This window comes from Phascolarctos cinereus, unplaced genomic scaffold (assembly GCF_003287225.1).
Source record: "Phascolarctos cinereus isolate Bilbo 61053 unplaced genomic scaffold, phaCin_HiC Scaffold_1;HRSCAF=81, whole genome shotgun sequence".
In the NCBI taxonomy this organism is placed as follows: Eukaryota; Metazoa; Chordata; class Mammalia; order Diprotodontia; family Phascolarctidae; genus Phascolarctos; species Phascolarctos cinereus.
Window position 1 is genome coordinate 65,889,987 of NW_027555514.1, and position 23,668 is coordinate 65,913,654.

The 23,668-nt window shown below is 37.2% G+C and overlaps 1 protein-coding gene across 1 annotated transcript in view; it reads right to left on the reverse strand.

The window, feature by feature from the left end:
* MPP7 (MAGUK p55 scaffold protein 7) overlaps positions 1 to 23,668 on the reverse strand; it is a 268,281-nt gene that overhangs the window by 224,313 nt on the left and 20,300 nt on the right. The window lies entirely within an intron of this gene.

Here is a 23,668-nt window from a genome sequence, read left to right on the forward strand (position 1 = left end):
AGTTTTCAGGACATCTCTCTCTTGATTCTCTTCCTACCTATATGACATCTCTTTCTCAGTCTTCTTTGATAAGTTCTCTTCCAGATCAGACCTTCTAATCATAGGTGCCACTCAGTCCTGGATCCTCTTCTCTTCTAGCTCTCTACTACTTCACTTGGTAATCTCATCAGCTCCCATCATTTTAATTACTATCTCACATTTTCAACTGCTTTTCAGATATCTCATAATGGATGTCCAGTAGATATCTTAAACTTGACATGTCCAAAACAGAGCTTATCATCTTTCCCCCAAAACCCTCCCCACTTCCTATCTTCCTCATAACTATAGAAGTATGGTGGGTTCAGCAAGGACTAGCACTTCTGGTGTGAGGACTTGCTGAACCCTCTTCAGGGCTGTTCAATCACCTATAGTGTCTACCTATTCCCCAACTCTCACCTGTGGCCCCAAGATGCTGTAGCATGCATAGCTGCCATACCCCAGTAAAACTGTTTCAGCAGACAAGCTAAACCAGGTTAAGGGTAACCAACTGGCCTCAAACCCTATGGTGATTTAGGGGGATGCCTACCCCAAGCATGTGAAGACTTCCCCCAACAGAATGGGCAGATGAGAACAATTTGTTCTAACGGCCATGAAGATGCCTGAAGCAGGTACTGTGTAGTGCAGACACTGAAGATGCCAACGTCATCATTGCCAGTTATTCTGACTTTTGCCTTGCCACTGGACTTCTGTGACTATGGGAGAGTGAGGCTGACAACTCTGTGCAACTCTGCCTCACTTATATCAAGTTCATAAGCAAGTCAAGATATCACTCCATGATATTACTGGTCCCCTTCAAAAACAAAGGATGAACAACAACAGGGGGTAACACATCATCCTAGTCCCTCAGGATAAAAACCTAGGAGTCATACTTGACTCCTCACTATCTCACCCCTCATATCTAATCTGTTGGTAGGGCCTGTCCATTCCACCTCTGTAACATCTCTAGAATATAACTACTCTCCTCTGGCACTGCCATTACTCTAATGCAGGCCCTCATCACCTCACATCTGGATTATTGCAATAGCCTGCTGGTGGGTCTGCTTGCCTCAACTCTCTCTTTAGCTCTATCTACCTTCCATTCAGTCACTAAAGCGATTTTCCTAAAACTCAGGTTTCAAACATATTACTCCCCCATTCAAAAAAACTCGAGTAGATATTGCCTCCACTATCAAATATAAAATCTTCAGCTTGACACTCAAAGCCCTTCACAATGTATCCCCCTCCTAAGTTTCCATTCTTTTTACACCTTAGTCCCTACCATGTAACTTTTGATACAGTGACACTGGCCTCCTGGCTATTCCATGAACAAAACACTCCATCTCTCAGTTCCTGGCATTTTCTCTGGCTCTCTCCAATGACTGGAATGTTCTCCCTACTCCTCTCAGACCACTGACCTCCTTAGCTGCCTTTTAAGTCTCAACAAAAATTCCACCTTTTACAGGAAGCCTTCCCCAACCCCTCTTAATTCTAGCTCCTTTGCTCTGTTAATTATTTCCTATTTATCCTGTATATAGATTGTTTGTATATATTCATTTGTATATTATCTCTCCCATTAGATTATGAGCCCCTTTGGGCTGGGATGGTCTTTCACCTTTTTTATATCCTTAGCACTTAGCATACCACCTAGCACAAAGCAGATACTTACTAAATGTTTATTGATTGATTGAGTTTAGGAAATGAATGCCTGATTGTTGTTCATCCTTGTTTTCAAAGAGCACCAATGACATCATGAGGCATGGCTGCTACACAAGCAATAGCTTCTTGGAGCCGCAGGTGAGAGTTGGGTGATAGACACCAATGTGGATGAGCAGCCCTAAAAAGGGCTCAGCAAGCCCTCACACCAGAGAGGCTGGTCCTCCTTGAAAACTCCATACACCACATGTATGAACCCTGAATGCTGCCTTCAGAAGACTTACAAATTCTATAGTTCTACGAGTAACACAATAAGCAAACTCGTAAAAAAAAAAAAAGAAAAGAAATAAAATAGTCCATCATATAGTAAGTTCCTGTAGCCCTGGGAAAGTCACAACTATAACACCAATTAAGAAAATAACACTGGTGTTAATCCAAGTACACAGTATGAGTTATCGCTCTCCTCCCCAGTGTAATGAAGAGAAATTTAAAACCCAATGGAAAGCCAGTCCACTTCACAGCAAGTTCCAGGGGTGTCTGATCAGGGTTTAAAAAAAAAATTATCTGCTTCATTCAAGAGATTTAATGAATGTTGAAGTATTGAGTTCTAGGGCAGAAAAACTGTAGATTTATGGAAGGTTGGTCAGAACTACCCTAGAATGAAAGCCTCCAAATCCAAGATGGGAACTAACTCACAGCGGCAAGAATAGTAGTTTGGGAATAAACTGGCTAAAACTAGATTAATAAGAAAAGGGTAATCATCTATCTACAGACTGGTTTTTCCCTGGGCACAAGACAGAAAGGAGAAAGACCTCTTAAAGAGGAAGGAGTAGGAATTGTGAAGGAGACAGTGGGGTTTGGGAAATGTACAGATTAGAAACATAAACAGGGGAGTGAGAAAGGGATTTGAGGAAGACACTAAGGACTCAAGATGGAAGAAAAAGAAGAAAAAGAAAAGAGGTAGGGAAAGAGAGTAACAACCACATGATTAAAGATTCTCACAGCTGCTAACAGCTACTAGCAAGAACAATATAAGACTGAAAAACTTGCTTCCTGAAAGCAAGGAGAACAGAGAGACTATTGCAGTGACATACAGAGAGCATGATGCAACTTCCTGTCAAAATCAAGTAATTTTTATTGATGTTCAGAGTACAGGCAAGTCTCCCTCTTAGAAAAGGGTAAAGGGACTCAAAAATTGTTTCTTCACTCTCCAGGTAATAAGGGGAAATTAAGAATTCCTTTAAAAAATAAAAGAAGCATTTCAAGATAAAAACAAAAAAGTAAAAGAATCTAAAGACAGTAATTCTGCCCTGTCAGGTGGTTAGAAGGTCCAAAAAAGTGAAAAAATAGAATTGGAGCTGTAAGACAGTCAACAGCATTCACAATGTTCTAAGCATTTTGCTAAGTTCTGAGGATACAAAGACAGGCAAAAACACAGCCTCTGCCTTCAAAGATTTCACATTCTAATGGAGGAGAAAATAAGCAAATGACTATGTACATACAACATATAATACAGTGTAAATGAGAGGTAATTTCAGAGGGAAGGCACTAGCAGTGTTGGGAAACCAGGAAAGGCCATTTGCAGAAAGTGGGATTTGAGCTGTGTTTTGAAGGAGTCCAGAGAAAGCAAGAGATAGAGATAAGGCAAAGGAACATTCCAAGCGCTGGAGAAAGCCAGTCATGTCGTGGCTGTATTGTATAGTATGTTGAGGGGAGTAAGGTATATAAGAAGACTGGAAAGGTAGAAAGAAACCAGTTGTGAGGTGCTTTAAAAGCTAATCAAAGTATCTGATTCTGTAGGTAACAGGAAGCCACTGGAGATTATTAAAGAGAAAAGGGAGAGATGATATGATAAGATCTGAACTTTAGGAATATCATTTTCGCAGTTGAATGGAGGGCAGATTGGAGGAGGGAGAGACCCTAGGCAGGGAAACCAACTAGAAAGCCATTACAATAGCCCAGCCATAACTTAATGTCAGGGTGGAAGTTGTAAAAGCAGAAAGAATTTATATGAAAGGTTCTTCCTGAAAGAGGAGGGAGCTGAACAATCACAGTAAGATTATATGAGCAATGAATAGTTGTTTATCATGTAACAACAACCTACAGATCCAGAGTTGTAAATGGAAGAAGACTAGTGTGGTTGATGACTGACTGCTGAGTATTAATGACCTGATAACAGAAGTCAACTGACTTCCCCAGACATATATCCAGGAAATGAAAGAGTACTTCCCCACACTTGTTATATTTAATGATTATTATCCACTTCTGGTGATCCAAACGTACACAAATGATACTACCAGACAGAAGGTGGAAAGCAGTGTTGACCATGAAGTCTTGGGCAGCGAGGTGGCACAGTGGATAGCGATGGGCCTGAAGTCTGGAAGCCCTGAGTTAAATTGGCCCTCAGTCCTTACCAGCCGTGTGACCCCGGGCAAGTCATTTAATCTCTGTCTGCCTCAGTTACCTTAACTGTAAAAATGGGGTTACAATTGCAGCTACTTTGAAGAATTGTTGTTGAGGATGGAATAAAATATTTGTGAAGAACTTAACACATAGTAGGTGCTTAATAAATGCTTGTTTTCTTCCTTCCATTCTTGGGCAACAAATTAAAGGCCTAAGTAATACCTTCATCACTGCTGCTAATGGAAGGTAAGAGCATCAGAAAAGGAAGGCAGATTTGGGAAATGAACAGGGAAGGGGGAAAGAGACAAACATACTACTACTGTGTGCTAGGCACTATGCTAAGAGCTTTACAAATATTATCTCATTTTGATCTTTACAACAAGAAGTAGGTAAAAATACTGTTATTCCTGGACGGTTTTAAATTTCTGGAACACAGTTTAAAACACAAGACATACTACTGGCCTAGGAGAGAGCACTCCTAACAAGGTCTACTAAAGTCTTGCAAATATAATCAAGAAGATTTGATCAGATCACTATTCCTAAAGCAAAGATTTTTTTTTTTAAAGTGGCCACTTTCCAGATCAATAAGTTCAGATGCTGGTTCTCCATTACCCTTAGGATAAATTCCTCTGTTTTGCATTTAAAGCCTTTCATAATCTGGTTCCAGTCTCTTTTTTAAAATTTATTAATATTTTTAAATGCAAAAAAAAAATGAATGCTATTGATCTGAATGGTTAAAGGACTCTTTCAACTCTAAAATTCTAAAGTACTAAGTTCCAAAATAACTTTTTTCCTAATCAGCTTCTCAGTTTTTGCTGGCAAGAATTACAAAAGGGTGAGTAAAATGACAGTGCAATATGAACACAACAAATAAATGTCATTCGGGAACAGGGAGGGTTGTGATCTGCTCACTTTTCTTCTTCGCGCTTTATTTTTCCTATGGCTATTTTATGAATGATTTACTTTGAGACAAGGTAAAAAGGAAAATGTATTCCTAGCTTAGGAATAAAAGTGATTAAATTTGTGGTCATTCCTTCTGAACAAAACAATTACCTTGACATATATAATTTTTATATGTAATAGCTACACCCACAACAGATTTTCTCAGTGAAAAAAATAACCTGCAAGGGGCAGCCAGGTGGCTCAGTGGATAGAGTACTGGCTCTGGAGTCAGGACAACCTAAGTTCAAATCTGGCCTGAGACTCATAACACTTACTAACTGTGTGACCCTGGGCAAGTCACTTAACCTCAATACCTAGCCAAACCAAACCAAAACAAACCAAAACAAAAATCTTGCTTCTACCTAACATCTTTATAACATATCAAAGTACAAAATGCCAAGAGAAAGCTTTTGTTTTTTGTTTTTTAATAATTCTTATATCCTAAGAAGCTTTTTGGGAAAATATTATAACCATATGCCCTTATTTTTAAAGTCATTAGTTCTCAGAGTTTTCAAATAACATAATTAATATACAAATGTAAGTTGCTGTTATTATTAATGTTTTACTTTCCCTAAGCTACAATAAAAACATCAGCAATGGTGAATGGCATTAGTCAAGACAAGCCAAAAGCTCAATTGTTCCAAATTTGTCTTAGAAAAGCACAAAGCAGAATACAATAAGCTACAAGCTCTCTGCATCTGGTTCGCTATTTTATCATAGACAAGTGTTCAGAGCAGCTTATTCTAGCAGATCTGCTTCTCCAGTTCAGGTCACTTGCAGAGATTCCCTTTCTGTTACACCCTCCTGCAAAACAATTCTCAGCTAATGCCTTATTCCAGAATGCCTAATGAGAGAGATTTGAAGAACTCTCACATGTGACTTCAAGAAGCTGTAGCATGCATAGCAGCCACACCGCAGGTTACCCTAAACCAACTAACTGATCTCAAACTCTCTGGTGAGTTGGGGAGATGTCTACCCCAAGCATGTGAAGACTTCCCCCAACAGAATGGGCAGATGAGAGCAATTTGTTCTAATGGGCATGAAAGTGTCTGAAGCTAGAACTATGGAATGTTTAAGAGCTCAGCCTGACACTGAAGATGCCAATGTCATCTACTGCATTCTGGGCCACTTCCAGTTATACTGACTTTTGTCTTGCCACTAGATTTCAATGACTCTGGAAGAGAGAGACTGACAACTTTGTGCAACTCTACCACACTTAAATCCAGTTCATAAGGAAGTCAAGACATCACCACATGATGTCACTGGCCCTCTTCAAAAACAAAAGATGATGGGCAGGTAGGTGGCGCAATGGATAGAGCTCCGACCCTGGAGTCAGGAGGACCTAACTTCAAATCCAGCCTCAGACATATAACATGCACTAGCTGGGTGATTCTGGGAATATCACTTAACTCCAATCGCCTTACCAAAAAGCAAATTTAAAAAAAGAACAAAAGCAAAGGATGAACAAGAACAAAGGGTAACACCATCATCTTAGTCCCTCAGGCTTAAAACCTAGGAGTCATCCTTAACTCCTTGCTATCTCTTATCCCTCATATCTAATCTGTGGTAAGGCCTGTCAATTCCACCTCTGCAATGTCTCTAGAATATGTCTCCTTCAAGACATCACCCCATTATGTCACTAGTCCTCAAGTCTGGAAATCACCCTGTGCTACCACTGATTCTCTTCAAAAACAAAAGCTGAACAAGAGGATTTTATCACAATTGTAGTGACACAAGTGTACAACCCAAAGCAAGAAATAAAGCAGAAGGCAAAATTTCTAGTAACCAAAGAGCTGATATAATCCCTCATTCCCTTGATTCTAACAGTTAAGACCAAGCCTTGAATGATATGGGCCAATGACAACCTCATACTCTCTAAAATATCTTTTCATTTTATCATCATACCTAAACATCACTTAAGCCACCGACACTTTACTGTCAATGAATTAGGGTGTCTTTATACACTACACTTTAAAATAGTTTCAATTAAGCTTCCTTTCTTTTGAAGCTTTATAAGTTTAAAAGTTTTGCATTCTCCTTGCCCCCCAGGAACCTCACCTGTGATAAGGTCCACATAACCCCAAAACATCAAGATTCACTGACAGAATTTAATCTGGACCATATATTACTATATCTAGTAAATTTATGGACAAGAGGATATTCTCTGTATATTGGAGTATATTAAGATATCACCGATTTCTAATTAATGGTTCTAAATAATGATACTGTCTTACACATATTATTTGAATATATTACCTTTGAAGTACAAAATGGGACTATTGTGAACAGTGCACAAGGTTTTGATCAAACAGGCAGTCTGGGGAGATTGCCCACTTTGACATTTGTTAAGTAAAAAGCCCATGAAAGACAGGCCAACATAGCTTTTCCTTGCCAGTCACTTGTCTACAGTCTCACAGCCAAGAAACTAACAAAAGCCAGTAAAAGCTACTAAAAACCCAACTTTCCCAGTGCAATACTACTTAGCCAAAGCAGAAAATGTACTCATATTGGCCATTCTGACAAATGTATATTCACAGAAGCATAGTTGGAAGGAGAGATCCAATTTGTAGTTACAGTCTACTTTGCAGACCTTCATTCTCTAAAACTAAAATTCAAAACAATTTTAACCATAAAGGAAGGGAAGGAATTGGTTCCCTATTCCCGTCTAAAACCATCAAGGTTAAACAATTATAGAATACAATGTCATCGATTACAAAATTATAAGTTTGAAGAGGAAACATTTCTAAAATAAATAGTCCAAATTCAGTAGCAGAGGTATAGTTATCACGTAGGGTCACTAGAAATAACTAGGTGGTGTAAGAAAAAGAGAAAGCACCACCCTTCTCCTAGTCTCCTCTACTTGCAACCTCAGTGTCATCATCCTCAACTCCTAACTCTTGACCACTACCACCCCCAATCCAATCAACTGCCAAGTGCTGTCATTTCTTGCAACATATGCCTCTCCCTTCTCAGCTCAGACCCTGCCACCACCTAGTGCAGGTCCTCATCACCTCTCACCTGCACTACTGAAATACCCTTTGAGTTGGTCTCTGCCTCAAGTCTCTCCCCACTCTGTCATATCAATTGTCTAAAAGCACAAGTCTGACTATGTTAACCACCTATTCAATAAATCCACTGGCTCTTTATTACCAATATAAAATCCTGTTTGGCTTTTAAAATCCCTTCAGAACTGACACCTTCCTACAATCCTAGTCTTCTTACCCCTTATTCCTTGTCTCCTCCTCCTCACCAAAGCAGCCTCAGGAACCTCACTATCAGGAACTCATTGGCCTTGGCATTCACACCTCATCAGCATCCTCAGTACCCTCTGTCTCTCTAATTGGAGGACTGAAGGGTACAGTAAAGAACTCCTTCCAAAGCCTCCATTTAAAACAGGACTCCCGGGCTTTTCTTCATTTCCCACCCAGCTGCACTCCTTTGGACTGGATTCCAAAATGTCCCCTTTCTGGGTCCTCTCTCTCCTCCCCCACCTTTTCAGCTTCCTTTTATGTGCTGTCTTCCCCCATTAGATTGTAAACTCATTGAAGATAAAGACTTTTTTTTTCACACTTCTATCATCAGTGCTTACAACAGTGCCTAGCACACAGAAGAGTCTTAACAAATGTTCAATGACTCCCCTCACCCATATATTCTTCAATCTAGTGACACTTGCTTTCTTGATATTCCTTGCACACAAGCCTACCATCTCCTACCTCCAAGCATTTTTACTGGATGCCACTCATGACTGGAATTCTGTCCTTATCTCTACCTTCTGGCTTTCCTGATTTTTTTCAAGTCTCTGCTAAATTTCTACCCTCTACAAGAAGTTTTTGCCTATCCTCCTTAATCTTCTTTTGCCTTCCCTCTCTGATTACCTCCAACTTATCCCATATATATCTTCTTTGTACATAGTTGTTTACATGTGGTCTCCTGGATGAAACTACACAGCTCCTTGAGAACAGGGATTTTTTTTTTTACTAGTGCCTGGCACAAAGTAAGTGCTTAATATATGCTTGATGACTTGACAAAATGAATTATATATCCTTATTAGACAGTCTCATAAAAAACAGAACCTAATGCACAAAGAATATAATAGTATTTAGTATAGCTTTGGTCATATTTATTTGTTCTTTCCAGAATCCTCTATAAAAGACAGAATCTTTTTAATTCTGTAGTAACAGTAGATTTACTTGATGGTCATATTACAATAAACCTTAACCAAATATTTTTTCTTTTGGACACTATTCCTCGGAAACTAAAACAATATCAATGAGCCATAAAATTCTTAGCATGCTGATCTAAATGCAAGGTAGGTAATGTCAGCCAACATAAATGCCTTACATGCTATCATGGAAAAAGTATTTATCTCTTGATAAAATAAAATACAATTTTTAATTTAAGAAATTATTTTTTGTGAAGAAGTCACTACTTAACTTCCATTATTTAATTCAATCCACAAAGTTATGATCTATAAAGTAATGGAAAATGAAGCAGTATCAAAGTAGTTTATTATTATTTTTATCACTATCCATCATTCCCCTAAAAGTGGAAAGTGCCTTGTTTCCACACAATTCTGCACATTGTCCTAAGTTTTCCCTTTCTTTAGGTAACCATTCATTTATATTCAACAGCTGCTTTTAAAGTCCAGTGCTTTAAAGCTGGATACACATTATGTTACATTTGGAAACTTGAGTGAAAGTTGGCATAAACAACCCTGAGTTCAGAAACATAAGACACCACCCGATGGACGCTCGTCACTTCAAGTGACTGGAGCCAAAAATGAGAACTCATTATATATCAATCCAAAACAAAATTAACTTGTAGGTCAAATTTGGGACTTGCACTGCCAGTATTTACTAAGCATGTTACAAACTTTAAAAACTAATATTCCACAACCAAGTACAATTATACCTAGGTACTTTTGTGGGCTATTTTTTTTTCCCTAGAAGAGTCCTCCATGTGTACATTTTTCTAATTTGTTAAATCCCTGATTCCCATGTTTTTAACAATTTTCAAAAAATCAGGCACCTGGGTAACAGGATATATTCATAGTATTATTTCAAATATGAGCAAGTTACACTGAAAGAACATATCATATTTTATAACCCGCTGTGTCTATTTGTGTTTTCAGTTAGAACTTGACCCTAGACCTGTTCTAGCTTCACATGCTTTTCTTTTTCCATTATGGAAAATTTGCTTTATATCTTTCCCACTGAAAAATATTTCAGAGTGGCTAGATTAATGATGAGAAATTACACACTGACTTGTTTTCTAGTAGCTTGTGATACTATAATGTTATTACCATGTTTTATTATAATGTAGTTATAGCATGAAGAAATTCCAATCTGTACAAATTATCACAGAGAAAACCACAAAAGTAAGGCAAAATATCATATACTGATTAAAATAGTGATTGTTTACAGATCAATTAAAGTTAGCAATCTTATAAATATAAAAAAACTTAATAATTTACCAATCTATACTCCACATTAAAAAATTATCATATTAGCATTACTTTTACTAGGTCATTTTAATTTCTGACTCTGAGCAAGTTTCCATTTATTTATACAATTATTTATACAATGCCACAGTAATTTAAATTTACCCTGACAAGATGACGGTAAGCAAAATGTTTCATGCATATAATTCTAGACAATTCTATCTTTACAACTTGTATTAAGGAATTTTCAAAACCAACTCAAGAAAGAATGTCATAAAAATACACAAGGTAATTCTAATATTCCACATGCCCCAGAAACACTTTTAAATTAACTTCTGGCTAAAAAATCAAATACTGAATTACTATTTTAATTTTGGTGATTATAATTTAAGAACTGAATGTGAAATAAATTAGACTAAACAGAATTACTCATGTTAGGACTGACCAAAAAGTCTAAGTTTGACCATGTATGACATTCCACGGCTCAATAAACTCCAATGCCTCCCTATTACCTCTACAATTAGGTACCAACTCATGTCTGACATTTAAAACTCTTCACAACCTGGCTCCAATTTGCCTTTCCAGTCTTACAAATGTTATTCCCCCAGGCCTCAATTTCCTCATCTGTACTTTGTAAGATTCAGCTGAATTGGCCTTCTTGCTATTCCTCAGGATATTCCAGCTCCTATCTCCATGTCTTTGTATTGGCTACTTCCCATAACTGGAATGCACTACCTTCCTCCACTTCCTCTCTTAAAATCCATAGTTTCCATTAAAGCTTAGCAGCGTAGCACCTCCTTCATGAAGCCTTTGCTGATTCTGCCTTTACTAGAGCTTTCCTTCAAAAATTACCTTGTATTTTGCATGTATTCTGTATGTAAGTATGTATAAATGCATGCACAATATATACATGTCACTTCACTCAAAAGAATTTATGCTAATTTAAGCAAGGACTTTCATTTTTACCTTTGTATCACCAGAACCTAGTACACAATAGAGACTTAGTAAATACTTAATGACTGTTTGCCCAACCTGACTCAATTTTTGCTATAACCTATTGTATACTTAACAGACTACAATAAATTGTTAAACATCTTTTATATACACTGGTAAACCAAAAAACTCATATGACATGCTTTATTGTGAAATTCACTGTATTGCAGTGGTCTGAAACCAAATCTGTATTATCTGAGGTATGCCTGTGGTGAAGATTGGTAACTTTAAAAAAATATTACTGAGAGACACGTTACTAAAATAAAAAGGCTGAGAAGAAAAAGAAGGGAGAACTATAATTATTTAGTGGCCCCTACCTCACTACTCTAGACATAAAAATAATGTGACAAAAACAACAAAATAGAAGAATATACAATGTTTTTGCCTTCTTTGTATCCCTATAAATCAGCATTTGACTGATTACTGGCTAACTAAATGTTAAGTACAAGATATAAATGCAAAAAGAATTAGAGGGAAAAGTCAATGTAGATTATCATCATGAAGAAAGTAAGACCTGACAAATGACTAAGTCACAAATAAGAAAGGCAAAATTTACTCTAAGCAAAGGAAAACAAACTGTGCAAAGGTATGGAAAAAGAAGCAAGCAAAGTATCTGAATGGAGGAGGGGGAAGAGGGAAGAACTAAAAGGTCAGATTGGAGAGGTGGATTTATTTGGGGAAATAAACAGTGCTACTATTAGGGCCGTTGCATTTAGTAGGGCTATTGAGGTAAAAATCATACAAGGCCTTTATAGATAAATGGTGTGTAGATTTGACATAGTAAGCAAAAAGAAGTCCTCTACAGGTTTCCGGATAGAGGAGTAACAGTAAGATTCTATGATGATTTTAAAAACAAATGATGAAATATCCTTTCCTCTCCTTGGCACACAGATAATGGACTACAGTAGAAATTCTTAAAGGGTTCCTGAATAGCTTGAAAGGGCAAGGAAAGTTTGTGAACTTGAATAGGGAAAGAAATTACATTTTTGTTTTCACTAACTTTGAACTGACATGTAGCATTTCAATTTTTTAAAAACCTTATTCTGAGAAAGGGTCCTTAGGTCTCACCAATCTGCCGAAAGGGATTTATGACACACAAAAAAGTTAAGAACCCCACAATAGAAGTACAGAATGAGACATGTATTCTTAAGCATGGCCAGTATGTCCATTTGCTTTGCTTACAAGTAAGGGATTTAGCAGTTAGTTCTAAATGGAAAAAAAAAAGTCAGTAAAAAAATTTCACGCACAGAAGAAAACAAAAAGTGCACAAGAGGATAAAAACAAATTGGATAATTTTTTACTACCTCATTAAACTTACATATATGGTTCTCTTTTTGAAAATTAGTTCTTATACAAATCATCTTTCCTGTTCTCTGTATGATGAAACATTTGTGTTTTCTGAAGATTAGTAAATTGACAATTTTTTTTTAAATTTAAAGATTCCATTATTTAAATAGGATTGAGGAAAGATTAATCTAGCAATCTTCCACTAAAGTGGAGGCAGTTAGGTAACACAAATGGAAATGGCTAAAACTGGATTCAAGAAGACTTGGGCTCAAATACAGTATTAGCATGTAATCTTAAAGAAGTCATGTAATCTCTATCTGCCTCAGTTTCTCATCTGTGAAATGGGGGTCATAATAGTACCTACCTTCAAGAGTCATTTTGAGGATCAAGTGAGATATCTGTAAAGTGCTTGGCCATCTATAAAGTGTTACATAAATATTACTGTTGTTATTATTAACATTCTATTCTAATGCCTCATCATGGCATGGAGGTGACCCTTGGAGTCCTATTATGCCTGCACAACATAAACTCTGGCAGTTCATGCCAAGCTGAAAAATGTCCAGAGTATAAGCCTTGTGACAAATTTGTTACAAGATGCTTCAGCCATAGAAGAAATTTTAAAAGACTAAGGTATTAGGCATGTAATCTTATAGAAGGACTCACAGTGATGAAATCAAAGACGCAATAAAGCACTGAAATTATCTAGCAATAGTGCACAAGATGGATTAGAGGTAGGGAGGTCTGGTCAGAGATAATTTTACTAATAGAGGTGAAGATATCCAGTATTAGACTCTGAGTATGAATAAAGAAGAGGTGAATCAAAGATAGACTTGATGACTTAACACTGAACCTGTAAACATAGAATTTTAAAGCATGAAAGGATCTTAGAAATCTCTTAGTTCAACCCTCTCATTTAAATAATGAGGAAACTAAAGATGTACTCAAAAAATAAACTACTTACCTAAAGTCTCAAAGCAGAGTCAGGATTGGAACCCAGATCTCCAGAATTCCAATCCAATGTTCCTTCTACCATATTGATTATATAAGAAGTGAAAACAAGTTACATAAGTTTACAAAAACAAACTGAAAAGCAGAAAAGCAATGACAACTCCAACATTTCTCATCTATAAAACTGGAAAAAGAGTAGTGCCCTTGAAAGAAATTTTATTTTTTTCCAGTCATGTCTGACTCATGACCCCATTTTTGAAGGGGTTCTGTTGGCAAAGATACTGTAATGGTTTGCCATTTCCTTCTCTGGCTCATTTTACAAATGAAGAACTGAGGCAAACAGGGTTAAGTGATTTGCCCAGGGTCACACAGCTAGTAAGTGTCTGAGGACAGATATTAACTCAGGAAGTTGAGCTCTATTCACTGTGCCACCTAGTTGAAAACAGGGTCCTTGGAAAGGCAAACCAATCCAAAGAAAACTTGGACCTGAGTTCAAATCCCACCTCTAACACTTTTAATCTATATAACCTTGGGTAAAATACTTGTCTCCAGGCCTTAATTTCTTCATCTGTAAAATGAAGGATCTCAAATAGCTGGTCTCCAAAGTCCCTTTCAGCTCTGAGACCTGTGATTCTATGAGCATATGTTAAATCTAAGAGGAAGATGAGACATACAACGGGAGGTAATCTCTAAGACACTACTTAAGGTTAGAAGACTGGAAAAGATTAGGGCCAGGTTATGAATGTTAAAAACAAAACTTTCACATTTATTTATGTTTCTGAAACCATGAAGATACCTATTTTAACACAGAAGAGCAGAAACTGCTATAAAAACAACCAAACATCTCTCCACACATTAACTAGTTCTAAAAATGGCCCTAGCAACAGAATTTTAAAATATACTACTCTACTCTAAAGCCCCTCACCCACCTTTGTACTTCAAAGATTCTGTAATTAAACTAAACCATATTTTTTTCATTTCTAATGTACTATTTTCAAAACACAAAATACTGAGTGTGAAAAATGTCAACACAAGAATAAAAAGCCTTACATTTCAACTGAAAAAAATTCAATTTTTAAACTTCACTATTATAAGAGGAAATGCTTCTATTAACATTAGAGAAGGTATTTAAAAAACCTATCACATATAAATTATGGCTCAAAAATGTTCTATCAGAGGCAAACACAATGATGAATTACAAAAGAGGATAAAGAATTGAAGAGTGGAAAGTGACCCTAGAAGGAATCTAGTCAAACTTTTGACCGAATGCATGATTTCCTTCTATGCATCCAATAACAGATAACTGGTGCTACAGTCTTTGCTTGAGCATCTCCAGAAGAAAAGGTGGCTCACTATTACAAAAGACAGGCCATACAATCTTTGGACAGTTCAAGTTAAAATGAAAAAGTAAAATGAATTCTGTTTTTATTTCCAGCTATGATGCTCTCAATTTCCTGCTGCTACAACATGCTTCCCTGGACTATGAATGTCTACTTTCTAGAATTTATCAGCTTAGGTAATTAAATTTGTGTCTATATGTGTATGGGCTGTTGATGATAACTTGATTATAGCTTAGAATACAGTTTAAGGCTGAATATACAGATCTGGAAATCATCCATACAGAGATGATACTTAAACTCATGGGAACCAACAAGATTATCAAACGAGATATACAGAACTGAGCTTCTGAACCTTGTGTGTGTGTGTGTGTGTGTGTGTGTGTGTGTGTGTGTGTGTGTGTCTTTGGCAACTGGATGAAACCTATGGACTCCTCAGAATTATGTTTTTAAATGCATAAAACAAAACACAAAGGATTACAAAGTAAATTAATTATATTGAAATATAGCTATAAAAAAACTGACACAAAAATTTTTTGAGAAAATCCCAGAAATTAATCAATTCCTGCTTTTTCCTGATAAGAACTGGGGGAGATCATACTTCAAAATAGCCAAGATTTCATCAACATAAATATTTCTTTCCACTAATGCACATGATAACTTCTAGTGACAAGCCTCCCTATACTTATGGGCTAGTTCTTGAATAACAAATATATAGTCTATGACTGGAACCACATTCAAAGACTTTCATGCTTAGGAGGACTTTCTAGGTTTTGTGTTTACTGACATAGTCTCCAAGAACCCAAGATCAGGCCACACCATAAATCACAGGATTTTAATGAAGGAAAGGAGGGAACATTTATGTAAAAAGCAAAGTTACTAATTAAATCAATCAGTAGCCAACTCCCAGCGCTTTCTGCCTGAATCTACCTTTGTAACATCTCTCATATATGCACCTTTCTTCTCCTCTGACACAGCCACCATCCTGGTACAGCCCCTTATCATTTTATTCCTGGTTCTGTTTCCCTACCTCAAGGTTGTACCTATTCTAACCCATCCTCCATTCAGCAGTTAAACTGTTCTTCATAAAGCACAAAACTGACCTTGTTACCTTCTATTCAATAAACTCCAGTGACTCCCCACTACCCCCAGCATCATATACAAAATCCTCTGTTTGGCTTTTAAAAGCCCTTCAAACCTGGCCTCTTCCTATCTTTCCAATTTTCAACCATTTTATTCCCTCCATCTACTCTGCAATCCAATGATATTGGCCTCAGCTTGTTCCTAACATAAAACACTCCATCTCTTGACAAAATTTTCACTGGCTATCTTCCATAGCTGGCATTCTCCTTCCTCATCTCCACCCCCTGGTTTTCCTGGCTTCCTTCAAGTCTCAGCTAAAACCCCACCTTTTATAAGAAGCTTTTCCCAGTCCCCCTTAATATTTTCTCTTTCCCTTGAAATTATCTCCAATTTATCTTGCACATATGTTGTTTGTACACAGTTGCTTGCATGTTGTATCCCCCATTAGACCACAGGCTCCTTAAAAGCAGGAAATGCTTCTGCCTTTCTTTTTATACCTAGCACTTCGAACACTGCCTGGGACATAGTAAGTGCTTAATAAATGCTTGCTGACTTGGCTTAACTAGTATACTATTAGAATTAGTTTGTGATGTCACATTTTAATTAAGTTGGCATCTAACATTAAAACAAAGGGTGGTAAACTCTGCTTCAAAGGACACACATAAAGAAGTTATTTCCAGACTTCTTTCTGATAACAAGAAATATATCTCAGGAGAACTACAGAGCCTCTGTAAAGTGTGGAGAAGGCACTGGGCCCAAAAGAACACGTCCCATAGCAAAGAGCAAAAGAGGATGGTAGTGGGAGAATGAATCATAATCACAAGAAAGTATTATCACAGGAGAGATCTAATGACTTGAAGATTATTATTTATATTGAAAGACAGTCAATTCTAACATTTCAAACATAGAATTATAGATATGATTAAAACATGTACAGGAACATACCTCTTTCACACTACTGATTTCCTATGAGCGGTAATTAATCAAGTTAATCTAAAAAGAATCAAGCTAATCTAAAAAGAATATCGATCTTGAAAAGGATGGAAATGGTTGGTAATTGTAGTAATACTTGGGAGGCTGTTGGACACTCAAGATATTAAGCGATTATAATTTTGAATTCTGACATACAACAGTAAGACTGCAAAGTCCCATAATGTAAGGCTTGGGGTCCAAACACAAGTTAAGGTTCATATGACATTTGCCGAAGTTTTGGTGTCCACTTTGACGTGATTTGTTCCCACAAACAAAGAAGGAAAAGTTTCTCACTTTATAAGTTTGCTCAGGCACTTGAATAAAAAACAGTATACGGAGATAAAAAGCATCTGAGAAACACCATTACGTTTTATAAACAAACTTGAGAATTCCCAGTTCCAAAAGTTCCTTGGCTCTCACAAATGGAACATAACTGTGCCAACTACACCAGTATTTCTTGGTAAACTGCTTCCAACTAGATAAAGAATGCTGTTCTTTCAAATTAGACAGATGAACTCTTGAGAACCAGATGCACAGGACTGCTCATTTCAGCCTCAAGATCTAAAGTCAGAAATGAAATCACAATCCTGATTACCAATAAGTTTTCCCCCTTCCAAGAAAGAGAATGCGTGGCTCTGCCCATGTTGTCCTTCTTTTTCAAATATGATGTTCACTTGTGCACAGTAACAGCAACTGTGCAATGATCAACTATGATTGACTTAGCTCTTCTCAGCAATACAATCCAAGATAATTTCAAAAGACTCATGACAGAAAATGCCATCCACATCCACAGAAAGAACTATGGAGTCTGAAAGCAGATCAAAGCATATAATTTTCACTTTTTCTGGGGGGGGGGAGGTAGGAGGCTGTGGTTTTTTCTTTTTGTTCAGTTTCTTCTTTCACAGAATGACTAATGTGGGGTGAAAAAACCCAAACATAATGTTCACTACAATAAAATATGCATTCAGTACTTAAAATAAATACTTAATCAGTTCTGGCTATATACATGTGATTACACTAGGCCCTGTGGCTCAAAAGGCCAATGAGGAATAAGCTTACATCAAATACTCTCATTAAGCATAATGAAGTCACTTTCTAAAATATTCTATATCATCTGTAACTTGTCTTCTTCCTTAAAAAGAGGAATCCCATTCTTCACAACAGCATTCTAAGCTGGCCAGCTTTAATAGCACACTGTTTACATGAATTCCTAAAGCATTTCTTCTGCCCTATATGCTTATGATCACAACACTTTAGTTTACTGGACAACAGATGACTGGGAGTCCTGTTATCATTCATTCAACAAACACAACTATCCCAAAAAGGCTATATTATGTATATTACTTCAGCATCAGTATACAATATTTCAGAGTTTTGTTATCATTCTTATCCTCTTACTTCATATTCATTCATAGTTGATATTTTTAAAACTGTTTAAAAGCTAAATGCAAAAATATATATATGTATCTATCTATCTATATGACTGCTCAAGATCTTATCACTTGCTTAGACAATTAGGGTACTGCCTCAAAAATCTTAAATTTAATTCAGTGTGATACAGTTTTGGCACCCAAATTAGTCAATTAGCTTCCCAAATGATACCACAAACTTTTTGATTCAAGTCTTTAATTCTCTGCCAACCTTGATAACATGAAAACTCTCAACACCAGGAGATTCCATGGAACCAGCTGAAGTATACTAAGGATCAATAGCCCAGACACTTGGACCAGAGAGAGAAGAAGGCCTCTATTAATTTAACATGAACAGCTAGAGTTCCAAATGGGTCAGATAAAATGGAATGGAAAAATATTTAGTAGGTACTTATTATGTGCAAGGCACAGTACTGGGGATACAAATAGAAAATCAAGACAGTCACTGATCTCAAGAAGCTCAAATTCTAATTGGGGAAGGCAACACTTAAAGGAAGGTTTACATTAATGTTCATAGCAGAAGAAAAGGTCAGGTAGTACTTAGGCATGAAAAGTAGCAGAACAAATAGGAGGGTCCAAAGACCTTGAGAAGTAATGCCAGGGAAAATGGTCCCCTACCGAGAGGATAAAGGAATGAAGACTTAGTATAGAGTAGTTTATTACAAAGAGATCCTGTTAACAGATGATCTAATGAATTCAGGGAGGAAAAAGAGAAGGGAAAAAGTTATGACTATATGGTAGGAAGATACAGTCAGCAGGATCCAAGGAAGAAAGGAGAATCAACAGTCTGAGACATAGCAAAGGTCAAAAAAAAAGTCAGAAACCAAACAGAAAAAGGCAATAATCTGAGTCTGAGCATTAAGCCAGAGAGTGCAGTGGTGCTACACTTTTGCTTTTGCTCATCCTGATGATGTACAACTGTTCATCCCAACTGCCTCCTGCACTGGCATGAATACCTTCTAATTTCTCTAAGCGATTATTTCTAAATCTAGCTAAGACCAAGATAATTCCCCCAAATCACCAGACAACCTAGGGTATCTAGGGACTTTAGGAAAACATCAAACTAATATAAACTAAGTAACTGCCTTCTGTTAATCATAAAATGACTTAAGTTTTTGGTGTCTGATAAGAAATACTGAAAACAAATAATCAGACTAAAACTTTTGACAGTGTCTCTACAGCACTGGCCCAAGGAAAAGGATCCTTTGATCCTAATGATAACCAACCAGACCAAAATATATTTATGATAGAGAAGGGCAGTTCACAAAATTACCACTGCTTTAATGAAATATGAATTATTTTTTTAATCCAAACAGCCGTGTGCTAAAATGATCAGCCTTCACATTTAACTCTATTTATTCACATTTAATTCCTTTTCACTGGATCCCCTTTGAACTAGATTTTTATGTTTCAAAAGTTCAATTATATTAGGAACCTGAAATATGAGACTTTACCAAAATTCCTAAGTAAAAGCTCATCAATGTTTTCTATCTCATTACATATGCCTTAAACAATTACCTAAAAGGAAGTCAAAAGCACAGAAAAATGTTTTCACCAAAGTCAGCCACACACAAATAAGAAAAATCGTCCACAAGAGTATGATCTGAAATCACGTACCAATCTCTTAGTTTGTTTTAACAGAAAGAGCCCTAGACTTGGAATCAGAGGAGACTTGGGTTCAAATTGCAGCCCTGACACAGAACAGTAGGGCAAATTAATCACTCTAAACCACAGTTACTTGTAACATCAGGATTTAACATCAGCCCCCACTTTACAAGATTAGCTTTTACGTTAAAGCTGAACGCCAGTCATCATGTTATAGAGTCTACTGATAAGCCTAACTCTCCCTGCATAATACTAATGCAAACCACACCCATATTCAGTATACTACTAGAATTATTCTAAAAGGAAATTGTCAAATTGAAGACACAAAATCCAATATAAAGAAACCAACAGTTTCTGAAAGGATACACTGAAATTATGTTTTATTTGTTAATCTTGAATAAAATATATAAAACATTTTTAAAGCATTTTATATGCTTTTCTAATAGGAACCCATTCTATATTTTAACTGTTCAAAGGATAAATAAAAATTCTTTAAGGCAATTTTCAAAATATAAAAGTCAGAAGTTTTTAGTTTTATCTTAAATTCAAACCCTGTACGTGTTCTAAAATATTCAAAGGAAAGTAAACTGTATTTTATGAAAATGTTAAGGACTGCATGTAGTTCCTACCATGATCCTAAGGTGTTGAAAAATAATACTTTAGTTTACTTATCCACAACAGGGGATTGAACTATATGACCTCTAAGTTTCTCTTCAATCCTAAATCCTATAAGCCTAAGGCACATTACATTACACCAATTAAGTTGAGGTACATAAAAATATAATAGCTAGCATTTATGTAGAGCTTTAAGGTTTATAAAGTGCTTAACAAATATTATCTCATTTGATCCTCACAACAACCTAGATATTATTATTGTCCCCATTTTACAGCTGAGGAAATTGAGGCTGAGAGTGGTTAAGTGACTGAGGCCTCATTTGAATTCTAAGTCTTCCTGACTCCAGGTCCAATACACTATCCACTGTGCCATGTAGCCTCAACAATAACATATGTTCTCCAAAACACTTAAGAACCTTCATCACCATATTCAAGAGGCGAGAAATAGGAGCATAGGTGGGAGGTAAGAATTGGCATACTCTGGTGATTTCTGCTTCTTCCTCCTAGGAAAAGAATACAATTCCAAAAATCCACAGAAGTAGGGAAGGAAAACAGAAGCATGCAATATGAAATTAACTATCACAGTTGTGATTCTGAAGTTTTCCCATCAGAAATGAGATTGTCCTCCCTCCCCCAATTCCAGGAGCTGGCAGGAATCCTTGAAGCAAGTGCTATAGCAGACCAGGCTGAGTTTCCTCCTGGAAAGCCACTACTTCTGACTTGAATCATATCTGAAGCAAAAGTTGTTAACCTTAAGATAGGCTTACTCCATCTGAAGAATCATTCGGGCTCCAATCAAATCAAATAAGCCATATGCTTACCTGTAATCTAGCTTTCCAAGTACATTATTTTAAGCCACTATGTAGATTGTCTAAAATATAAATTCTTGGGGCAGCTAGGTGGCGCAGTGGCCACTGAAGTTGGGAGGACCTGAGTTCAAATCCAGCCTCAGACCAAACACTTGACACTTACTAGCTGTGTGACCCTGGACAAGCCACTTAACCCCAATTATCTAGTTAAAAAAAAAGAGAGACAAAAAAATAAATATATAAATTCTTTTCTTACATCTTATGAAGGATGAACAATGATTACAAACAATATCATCTCACAAAACGGAGAGAATCAATGTAGGATAAAATCAGTTTAAAAAAAGTTTGTCAAGACATCTAAGCCGTTATCCTAAAGACATTTAAGGATGAAAATGGAAGCAGCACAACAAACAATAAAGATGGAAAGAGCCAGTAAAGACTACTACGACAAATCATTTTCACCATGAAAGAAACCCCCTTACTTGGATCTTAACAACACAGTTCTGAATGTGCTTATAAAGGAGGGTGAAATAGCAATGATGAGGACAAACAAGGGGAAAGTGGCCAGACTGGACCAAATGGAGATTTGTGCTAGAGTAGACAATTTGGAGAATACCAGGGAACAGATATTAAGAAGATAAAGCACAGAAAAAATTTTAGACTTTATTTTATTAAAAACAAAAGAAGAGGGGTGGAGCCAAGATGGCAGAGTGAAAGCAGAGACTTGCTTGAGCTCTCCCCTAAACCCCTCCAAATACTCATAAAAAATGGCTCTAGACAATTTCTAAAGCAGCAGAACCCACAAAAAGAGTGAAACAAATTTCCAACAGAAGACAACCTGGATGGTTGATTGGAAAGGCATATCGCGTGGGGGCTGGGAGCACAGCACGGCATGGGCGCTCAGGCAGCAGTGAACCTGGAGCAGGCCTCAGAGGACTGAATCGCAGGCAGCTGTGGAGGTTTCCAGACTCCTCAATCCACAAATGCCAAAGACAACTTAGAAGGTCAGTGGGAAAAGTCTGCGGTGCTGGGTGCTGAGAGAGGAAGGCGGGGTCTCAGATCCAGTTCCCTGAGAGAGAGGCCCTGGGGGGCGGCAGCTGCTTCCCAAGCTTCCGGCCCATAGACTGAGGGGGAATCCAGTGGCTGATCAGAGGGATTGCAGGGATCTCTTGCTTTGCCCGTGTCTGGATCTGGGTCACAGTTCTGGGCCCAGTGCTGGGGTGAGGAGGAGCACTGGCGTGGTAGAGCTTGGAGTGGCTGTGGAGAGAAACCCCTCCTCACAGTTACAGGACAGAAAGGAGTACTTGTGGTCACAGGCCAGGAAAGGAGTAAACACCTCGCCCCTTCTCATATCACCTTGAAAGAACTGAAAATTTACAGGTCCCTACAAGTATCTCTGAAAACAGCTGTACAAACCCCTGAAGCTTCGGGCAGTACATTCTCCACACTGGAAGCAGAACTCTTACCTTAACAAAGAGTTTAAAAGTCAAGTAATTGGCCGGGATCATGAGCAAGCAGTGCAGAAAGAGTCAGACTATATTATCTTACTTTGGTGAAAAAGAAGATCAAAATATACAACCAGAAAAAGGTCACAAAATCAAAGCTCCTACATCCAAAGCCTCCAGGAAAAATATGAATCAGTCCCAGGCCTTGGAAGAGCTCAAAAGGGATTTTGAGAAGCAAGTAAGGGAAGTAGAGGAAAAACTGCGAAGAGAAATGAGAGTGATGCAAGAAAATCATGAAAAACAAGTCAACAGCTTGCTAAAGGAGACCCAAAAAAATACTGAAGAAAATAACACCTTAAAAAATAGCCTAACCCAAATGGCAAAAGAGGTCCAAAAAGCCAATGAGGAGAAAAATGCCCTAAAAAGAAAAATTGGCCAAATGGAAAAGGAAGTCCAAAAGATTACTGAAGAAAATACTTCCTTAAAAATTAGGATAGAGCAATTGGAAGATAGTGACTTTATGAGAAATCGACACAGTAAACAAATCCAAAAGAATGAAAAATTAGAAAACAATGTGAAATATCTCATTGGAAAAACAACTGACCTGGAAAATAGATCCAGGAGAGAGAATTTAAAAATTATTGGACTATCTGAAAGCCATGATCAAAAAAAGAGCCTAGACATCATC